The sequence below is a fragment of the Azolla caroliniana genome, unplaced genomic scaffold (genome assembly GCF_043228905.1).
Source record: "Azolla caroliniana isolate FFs.n. ecotype wild unplaced genomic scaffold, voAzoCaro1.0.p SCAF_12, whole genome shotgun sequence".
Lineage (NCBI taxonomy): Eukaryota > Viridiplantae > Streptophyta > Polypodiopsida > Salviniales > Salviniaceae > Azolla > Azolla caroliniana.
Genome location: NW_028230447.1, coordinates 6,537,107 through 6,546,007, shown reverse-complemented (window position 1 = coordinate 6,546,007; position 8,901 = coordinate 6,537,107). Strand labels below are relative to the sequence as shown.

The following is an 8,901-nucleotide window of genomic DNA, read 5'->3' as shown; positions in this document are numbered from 1 at the left end:
ATAGTTGTTTACATTATTTATATCTCCACCTTTATGTAAAGGTTTGATCCAATTTGTAGTCCAATCGTACGACATAGCATGTTGCAATGCATCATTAAACATATCGCTTATCCATATATGTGATTCCTTTCCCGTCCATTTGAGCATTTCAGCCTTTATACATTGAAGATCGCTTACCTTTCGAGAGGCCAATTTCTTAAGTCCTATGCATATATCTTCAATTGTAAAGAAGGGAGGCATATGTGAAAGAGAACCATAACACATCATCTTTCCAGAAAGAGATAACTCATATAAATTCTTACAATGCATAGACAAGTCGTGAAGAGTTAAGTCACCATAACTCTCAACACGTTTTCCCTTTAGATTTCCCCAAAATTTAGCACATGCATGTGCTTGCTCTTGCATTTGGATAAATTGTTGAGTAACTTCCCATATTCGTCTCTTTCTTTTAATAAGCCTTTTATACTCATGCAAATGCTTTTGGTAATTCTCTTTATCCTTAACTACATCCAAGAGAGAGAGAGAGAGAGAGAGAGAGAGAGAGAGAGAGAGAGAGAGAGAGAAGAGAATAATGATAACAAGTGGTATATTATATGAAGAGAAGATACATGAGTAGCTAGGAGGCTTAAGACTGGCGTTGAACCGAATTGGTTCTGAATAATACTATGTGCCTCTATTTATAGTACTCTCAAGAGTACTCCTGAAGTTTCTAGAATGTTCCAGAGTAATCTCGAATATACATGCATTTCCTATGGTAAAATAATAAATGAAAATAATACCTTTCATATTACAATGCATAGTTTAATGGTAAGGGTTCAACTTATGTAACAAAAGTTCATGGGTTTGAATCCTTTTGGAGCCATATCATGACTCTATTCCCCCCCTTTAAACAACGAGTGTTACGAGTCGTCTTTGATTGAGGACCTGGTTTGTACGGATATCAATGATGGAAGTCTTCAAGAAGAGCTCGAGCATTCGCCAAATTCGTCACTGGTTCCCAAGTACGCTCGCTTGGACTATATCCTAGCCAATCAACCAAATAATAGAGCTTGTTGCAAACAATCTTGGAGTTGAGGATGGCAACAACCACGTACTGAGGTCCATCTTCAAGTTCAATCGGGGGTGGAGGTGGTGTAATATGATTTGGGATAGTGTTGTCTTGGTAGGGTTCTAGGAGAGAACTATGAAATACTAGATGTATCCGTAGTTGTGGAGGTAGATCAAGGCGAAAAGTAACATCATTACTTTTTTCGTTAATACGGAAAGGGCCTAATCGCCGATAATCCAGTTTGTCACATGGTCAAGTAGTCTTGATGTGCCATCGTAATAGCCATACTCGATCTCCAATATTAAAAGAGGATGGAAGCCGATGACGATCCGCATAGTCCTTCTGTGTTTGATGGGCGCGATGTAGGTGGGACCTAGATATTTCTGCCTGAATTTGTTGTAACCGCTCCAAATGATCCTCTACACTAGGATTTGTATGTAACTCAGGAGTTTCTAACACACACCAATGAGGATGATAGTCGATATAAGCGTAGAATGGTGTAACCCTAGTAGATGAGTGGATAGAATTATTATAAGCAAATTCAACAAAGTGTAGAATATTTGCCTAGTCATCTTGTTGATAAGTTAGGAAACACAGAAGATACTGCTCCAATGTTTGATATGTGCGTTCTGCTTGTCCATCTATTTGGGGATGATAGCCGGAGGAGAGATTGCAGGTGATATGAGCATTTTAAAGAGATGCTTCCAAAATTTAGAGAGGAATTGCGGTCCACGATCACTGATGACACTGTCGGGAAGACCATGATGCCGAAATACTTCACGCATAACAATTCCAACGGTTTCTTTACTAGTGATTTCTTTAGTACAGGGCACGAAATGTGCCATCTTAGTATATCGATCTACCACTATTAAGATTGCATTGAAGCCCCTTGAGTCCGGAAGATCTATGATAAAATTGAGAGAAATAGATTGCCATGGTTTGCTTCGGTTCGGTAATGGCTCCAATAAAGCATATGGATGATGTCGTGGCATCTTCGCTCTACAACATGTATCACATGTCCGAACATAGTCTTCGACAAATCTTCGCATATGAGGCCATCAAAATGATCGGTGTACTAAATCCAATGTTTTAGTACTACCAAAATGTCTGGCTCTATATGTGTCATGACAGTTTTGTCATTGGGAACATACAAAAGTTTCTTAAAGAAGAGTAATCCTTTATGACATTCCAATTGCTGATAATCTATACCTGGTTGTTGTGATCGTGAACAAGATGCTTGAGAAGGATTGATTTGATCTAGAATAGCTTGAGCGAAAACATTTGTCTTCAAATCTTCATGTACGGTATCGATAATGCGGGAATCCAATGGAGTGTCAAAGACCCACGTTGCTTGAAGTCGTGTCGGACCCATGATTACTTGCTTTTTATTGTTGAAGGCCAGATCACCATGACGAGAAGCTAGATACGAGTGTCGTGATAATGCATCTGACTTCCCTTGTTGCTTGCCTGGACGATATGTAATCTTGAAGTCAAAACACGTGAGGAATTGGGCCCATCGAGCTTGTCGTCTATTTAATACACTAGCATTCTAGAAGTATGCAAGATTCTTGTGATCATTGAATACAGTGACTTGATACGAAGATCCTTCTAAAAAATGCCTCCATTTTGCAAAAGAGTCCACTATTGCTAAGAGCTCATTGTCGTGTATCTCGTAGTTGATTTCGGCGGCGTCGAATTTGCGTGAGTGGAAAGCCAAGGGATGTAGCTTCTCATCGTCACCTTGCTATGACAAAATACTATCGAGTGTGAAATCAGACGTGTCTGCTTCAATGATAAATGGTTTTTGTGGATCAACATGAGCTAAAAGAGGAGTGAAGTAAATGCTTTCTTGAGACCCTCAAAAGCCGTGTCCGCGTCCTTAGTCCAAACAAACGATTGCCCCTTCTTTGTAAGCTGTGTGAGCGGCAAACTAAGCTTTGAGTAGTGCTGTATAAAATTGCGATAGAAGTTTTCGAATCCTAAAAAGCATTGTACATCTTGCAATGAACGTGGAGTCTGCCACTCCAACATAGTTTGGACTTTAGCTGGATCCATAGAGATGCCTTCCGATGAGATGACATAGCCTATAATTTCCACCTGATTACAGTCAAAGCTACAGTTTTCCAGCTTTGCATAAAGACCATGTTCTTATAATCGTCTTAGTACTAATAGTACATGAGAATCATGCTTCTCTTGTGTCTCTGAATAAATTAGCAGATCATCCAAGTAGATGATCAAACAGATGTCCAAAAGATCTCACAATATATCATTTTCCATGTGATGGAAAACCATTAGCGCACTGGTGAGGCTGAATGGCATAAACGTATACTCGAAGTGCCCATATCGGGTGCGAAAAGTTGTCTTCCATTCGTCTCCCGGTTGAATCCGTACGAGGTTATATGCTCCTCGTAAGTCGATTTTTGTAAAAACTTTGCACCATTAATTCTTTCTAAAAGATTCGAGATCAAGGGAAGTGCATACCTATTCCTGGTGACCTTATTCAAGCCACGGTAATCCATGACTAGACGAAGCGATCCATTTTTTTTCTTGACAAAGAAAATAGGTGCATCGGCTAGAGATTTTGAATGTCGAATGAACTTGTTTGCCAAATTTTCTTCTATGTAGGCTCGAAGAACTTCAATCTCGGTAGGTGACAAGTTATAGATCGGTCCCCACGGTGGCTCCAATCTACGTCCGGATTGTGTAATTCGAAACATGGTAACCCAAAAACAATTGGATGCTTTGGACTACTAATTATATTAAATGATACTAAACATGCCAAATTATTTAGAACAACATTAATCGTCTCTGACTCTTCTACGATATTTCTGGAAGCAATGGGGCGACCATCAATGACTACTATAGAAGTTGGGCAAGGGAGTTTTCTTAGGGATATCTGATGAGCTTTGGCAAAATCCTTATCCATGAAGCAGGAATTGGCTCCGGAATCTAAGAGTGTTAAGACATGTACTGAAGGATTACTTTTAGTACTAATTGTTACTTGAGCTAGGAAGACATTTCTAACTTGCTTAGATCTAGGACTGTCCAACCAAACGGCTCCTATTTTGGCTGGACTTAGTTGTTTAACTCTTCTTCTAATTGACTAAGGACTTCAAATTTGTTTGATAGGCTTGTGCTATTAGGACTATCTGACACTCCTAATGAAATAAACTTGGCTTTAGTACTATTAGTACTAGCAACTATTTGATTTACTTATCTTCTTGGCCTATGAGGATAGTTCACTACAATATGCCCCGGTCCACCACAATAAAGACATAGTTGATTTGCTTGGCGTTGTTGCTTTTCCCCTTCTGATAATGGTCCGTGACAACGTGTGGTGTCGATTTCCATCAGAGTTGGAGTATTTTCTGGAGACACATTATATGACTCTCTTGGAAAAGGTTTTGCTACAACTGAGGTGTAGGTGGGCTCTGATATTGTCCTTGAGATCTGGAACTGACATTTTGAACGTCGTTCGAAAAGGCAGTTATTGCATTGTACCGCTCGACTGATTGCTTCTGTGAGCGACTTTGGTTCTTTGGGGAAAGTCCAGAGTAAATCCTTGACATTATTACGTAGGCCATAGAGAAATTGCTCCATCAATGCTTGGTCATCCCAGGGAATATCGGTGGCGAGAAGACGGAAATCCGCGGCATAAGCGGAGGCTGGCCGATCACCTTGACGCAGTCTTCAGATTTTGTTGATTGCCATCCTAACGCTATCAATATCTCCAAAACATGCTTTAAACTCGCTAATAAACTCTTTAAAATTATTTAACAATGGAGAGCCTTTTTCTAATAAAGGGGCGAACCATGTAAAAGTTGTGCCACTAAGTAGCGTGCCTACTAGTCCCACTCGTGATGCATTGGTGGGATATCGAGAAGGATGCATTGGAATGACCAAACCTACCTGATTAAGAAATCCTATAAATTGTGTTCGTGTTCCATCAAACTTCATAGGAAGACCAATCTTGGGTTCTTTGGGAGTCCCTTGAGTGCTTAATCCCTGTTATTGTAGTGACACAGTAGTTGTTTCAAGTTGTTGCACACGTAACGTTAGCGCCCCATGTTGTTGTTGTTTTTCTAGAGCTATTTATTGAAGATCCCTCAACAAACATTGATTTTCTTGTTCTAGTGCTACAAACTTCTCTTTTAAGCATAGGGGCTTCGAGAAAACAGATTGGTATTCTTGAGCGCTAACAATTACCATTTAGTAGGAAGGATAAGACGATTAGTTTGAAGGGAAGGAGGGGTAAGAGGATGAGAAATTCGGGTCTAAATGTCAAAGATAGTACTAGAGACAAGGAGAATTAATACTAAGAGAGAGAGATAGATAGAGTATATTCTCGTCTTCGGAGGTCAAAATGACCTATGAGACCAAAAATATTACATTTCACATGATACGTGTGAAGGTGAGTGGCGACTCTTGATGTTCAAGAACTTTATCAATGAATGTTGCAATCGAGAGTGCACATCGTGGTTGTGAGAGAAATTCGTGCAAGGATTGGGCTTGATCGAAGAGATGTGGAAAGCATGGTCGAATATGATCAAAGGCAGAGCATTGTATCAAAGTGTGATACTCAGACTCTCGAACTTGTTTAGGGCAAAGTGTGCATAGTCGGCCACTCTCATCACTTGTGCCCCAACACCCTGTCTCACATCTCAATGCGTGCGAGCTAAGTCACATGGAAGTAATGGTTCGAATGGCAGATATCGGGATGAGCTCTAACATGTATCGATGTGTACGGCTTCCCTGTTCCGCAAAGAATATGGTTTTGTAGTTAAGTGCAACATTTGTAATATAATGTGTGAAGCGTGTGCCACCACATTTGTCCCATGTCATGATACATTGGCATTGCAAAAAGGCCTCATTTACAAAGGAATCTAGTGACACACCATGAAGCAAGTGTCTTGCATCCCATCTACCAAACCATTTTTCTAAATCTTGCATCCAACCGGAACACAAAAATTCGCTTTTATGCGTCTTTTGGATCTTTTTGCTCGCTTCCCATGTAATTCTAGGAAGTCGATATGAGGGGCCTCTTTGAACCTTAAGAATGTATTCAACAACCCTTTCCATGGCCATGATCTCAATGGGAAGTGATCCTGTCTCAAGGAGGAGGGTGTAGGGTGTCTGTTTCTTAACTCGTAGAAACTTTGTAAGAAAATGTTTTGGACATTTTCAAACTCTTTCCATGTAGATTTAGGGATGCTACCGCCCCATACTTCCACCCCATAGAGAAGAACCGGGGTCACCAAAGTGTCAAAAAGATATTTCTTGAGGACCCAACACTTAATATCTCCAAGACTGCATGTGTTCTCAAATGCATAATATGCTCGCTTACCCGCCTCTAAGCGGTGTGTAGCACATTCATTCCATTTATGATTTGAAGGAACTTCAAGGCCAAGATATTTGAAGCTTTCCACACATTCAAGTGGCTCATTGTTGTACATAATGCATGGTTTATCTCTTTTTTGACTCTTCACAAGCATAATCTTTGTTTTAGAGCTGTTGACACTTAATCTAGTATGCATGCAAAATTTTCCAATGCCTTCATAAGCTTTTGTGCATCTCCTAAAGTATTTGCAAAAAGCACTACATGATCTGCATATAACAAAAGCATAATCACAACATTCCCAATGGCAACTTCTTCAACACATTCTTCCTTTACAAAGTTGGTAACCATTTCTTCTAATTCATCAATGCATAGACCAAATAATGTTGGTGAGAGTGGGCATCCTTGCTTAACAACAATAGTGCTTTTGAAAATATCTGAAAGTCTATCTCTCATAAGCACACAACATATAACCTTCTCATATATTTGGGAAATTGCAAGCATATATTCACTTGGCACCTCAAGTTCTTCCATTCGCTTCCAAAGGTGGTCATGAGGTACCATATCAAAAGCTTTCTTGAAGACTACAAAGCAACAATATAGACCTTTACCTCTAAGGCGACTTTCCTCCATTAATACTCGAAGAGTGACAAGATGATCAATGGTGCTATGGTGTTTTCGAAAACCAGCTTGTCCATAAGCTCTCTTACCATTTTTTTCTGCCCATACACTTATCTTTGATTCCATTATACATCCAAATAATTTTGCCATTAATGAGCCAACCATGATGGTTCGATAGTTGTTAACATTATTTACATCTCCACCTTTATGTAATGGTTTGATCCAATTTGTAGTCCAATCATATGGCATACCATGTTGCAATGCATCATAAAACATATTGCATATCCATATATGTGCTTCCTTTCCCATCCATTTGAGCATTTCAACTTTTATACATTGAAGATCGCTTGCCTTTCGAGAGGCCAATTTCTTAAGTCCTATGCATATATCTTCAATTGTAAAGAAGGGAGACATATGTGAAAGAGAACCATAACACATCATCTTTCCGGCAAGAGATAACTCATATAAATTCTTACAATGCATAGACAAGTCGTGAAGAGTTAAGTCACCATAACTCTCAACACATTTCCCCTTTAGATTTCCCCAAAATTTAGCACATGCATGTGCTTTCTCTTGCGTTTGGAGAAGTTGTTGAGTAACTTCCCATATTCGTCTCTTTCTTTGAATAAGCCTTTTATAGTCATGCAAATGCTTTTGGTAATTTTCATTATCCTTAACTACATCCAAAACCATAAGGCACTTTTGAGCTTCATGACATTCTTTATCAAACCATTTTTTGTTACATTTCTTGGTGCATTTCCATGATGTGCGGTTGGTCGAAAAACATTTGTTTGTACAAGAGAGAATGACATTCTTAAAAGCTTCCCATTTGCATTCTAGTGTGGCACCATGTTGTGTCTTTTTTATTTGTAACATATCCTCAACCATCTTGGAATACATGGGCGGTCGCTTAAGATTCATGCTGAATTTCGTTTGTTTACTATCTTCAATGACCTTCTCGCAATCAAACCTATGCATACATTTGAGATCAATGCATAAATTCCTATGATCGGATTTCGATGTCCATTCCCTCAGTGAGAGTTTTTGTATACGATCCAAAATACCTTCGGAAAGTAGCACATAGTCAATTACACTATTTCCATTGTGTTTTCTACATGTAAAGCCGTTAGTATTGAGCCATAAGGAAACACCATTTGCAATAAGCAATCCGGTACTATTACACACACACACACACACACACACACACACACACACACACACACACACACAATGATGATAACAAGTGGTATATTATATGAAGAGAAGATACAAAGAGTAGCTAGGAGGCTTAAGATTGGCGTTGAACCGAATTGGTTCTGAATAATGCTATGTGCCTCTATTTATAGTACTCTCAGGAGTACTCCTGAAGTTTCTAGAATGTTCTAGAGTAATATGGAATATACATGAATTTCCTACGGTGAAATAATAAATGAAAATAATAATTTTTGTATTATAATGCATGGTCTAACGGTAAGGGTTCAACCCATGTAATATAAGGTCATGGGTTCGAATTTTTTTGGAGTCATATCATGATAGAGGGAAACTTTAAGTCAAAATGGAGGACTTCCTTCTCTCTGACGAAGAAGAAAGGTTTTGGATGATGCTTGAGAGATATGGGAAAACCTTTGCCTTCTCTCCACAAGAAATCAGATGTGCGGACCTGAAGATGATAGAGCTGATGGTGATATTTACTGTGCCACATGTAGATGGTTTATGGTGTTGTCGAATGTTTCCTACTCCAATAGATGGTTCACGATGTCACGAAAATCTGTGCTTACGTGTCAGCTTGGGCGGGACCACGAGGGTCTCAGACTAGGGAGTAAAAGGAGGAATTGAAGCTTCTCCCTTGTGGTGTTCCGAGCACAAAGGGGTAGGAACAATGTGCGAAAGATTAACA

General features: G+C 39.4%; 1 pseudogene; it reads right to left on the bottom strand.

Annotated features, from left to right (window-relative positions):
• Nucleotides 1-6,967: 6,967 nt before the first annotated feature.
• On the bottom strand, nucleotides 6,968-8,186 carry LOC147856973 (uncharacterized; annotated as a pseudogene).
• Nucleotides 8,187-8,901: the final 715 nt, after the last annotated feature.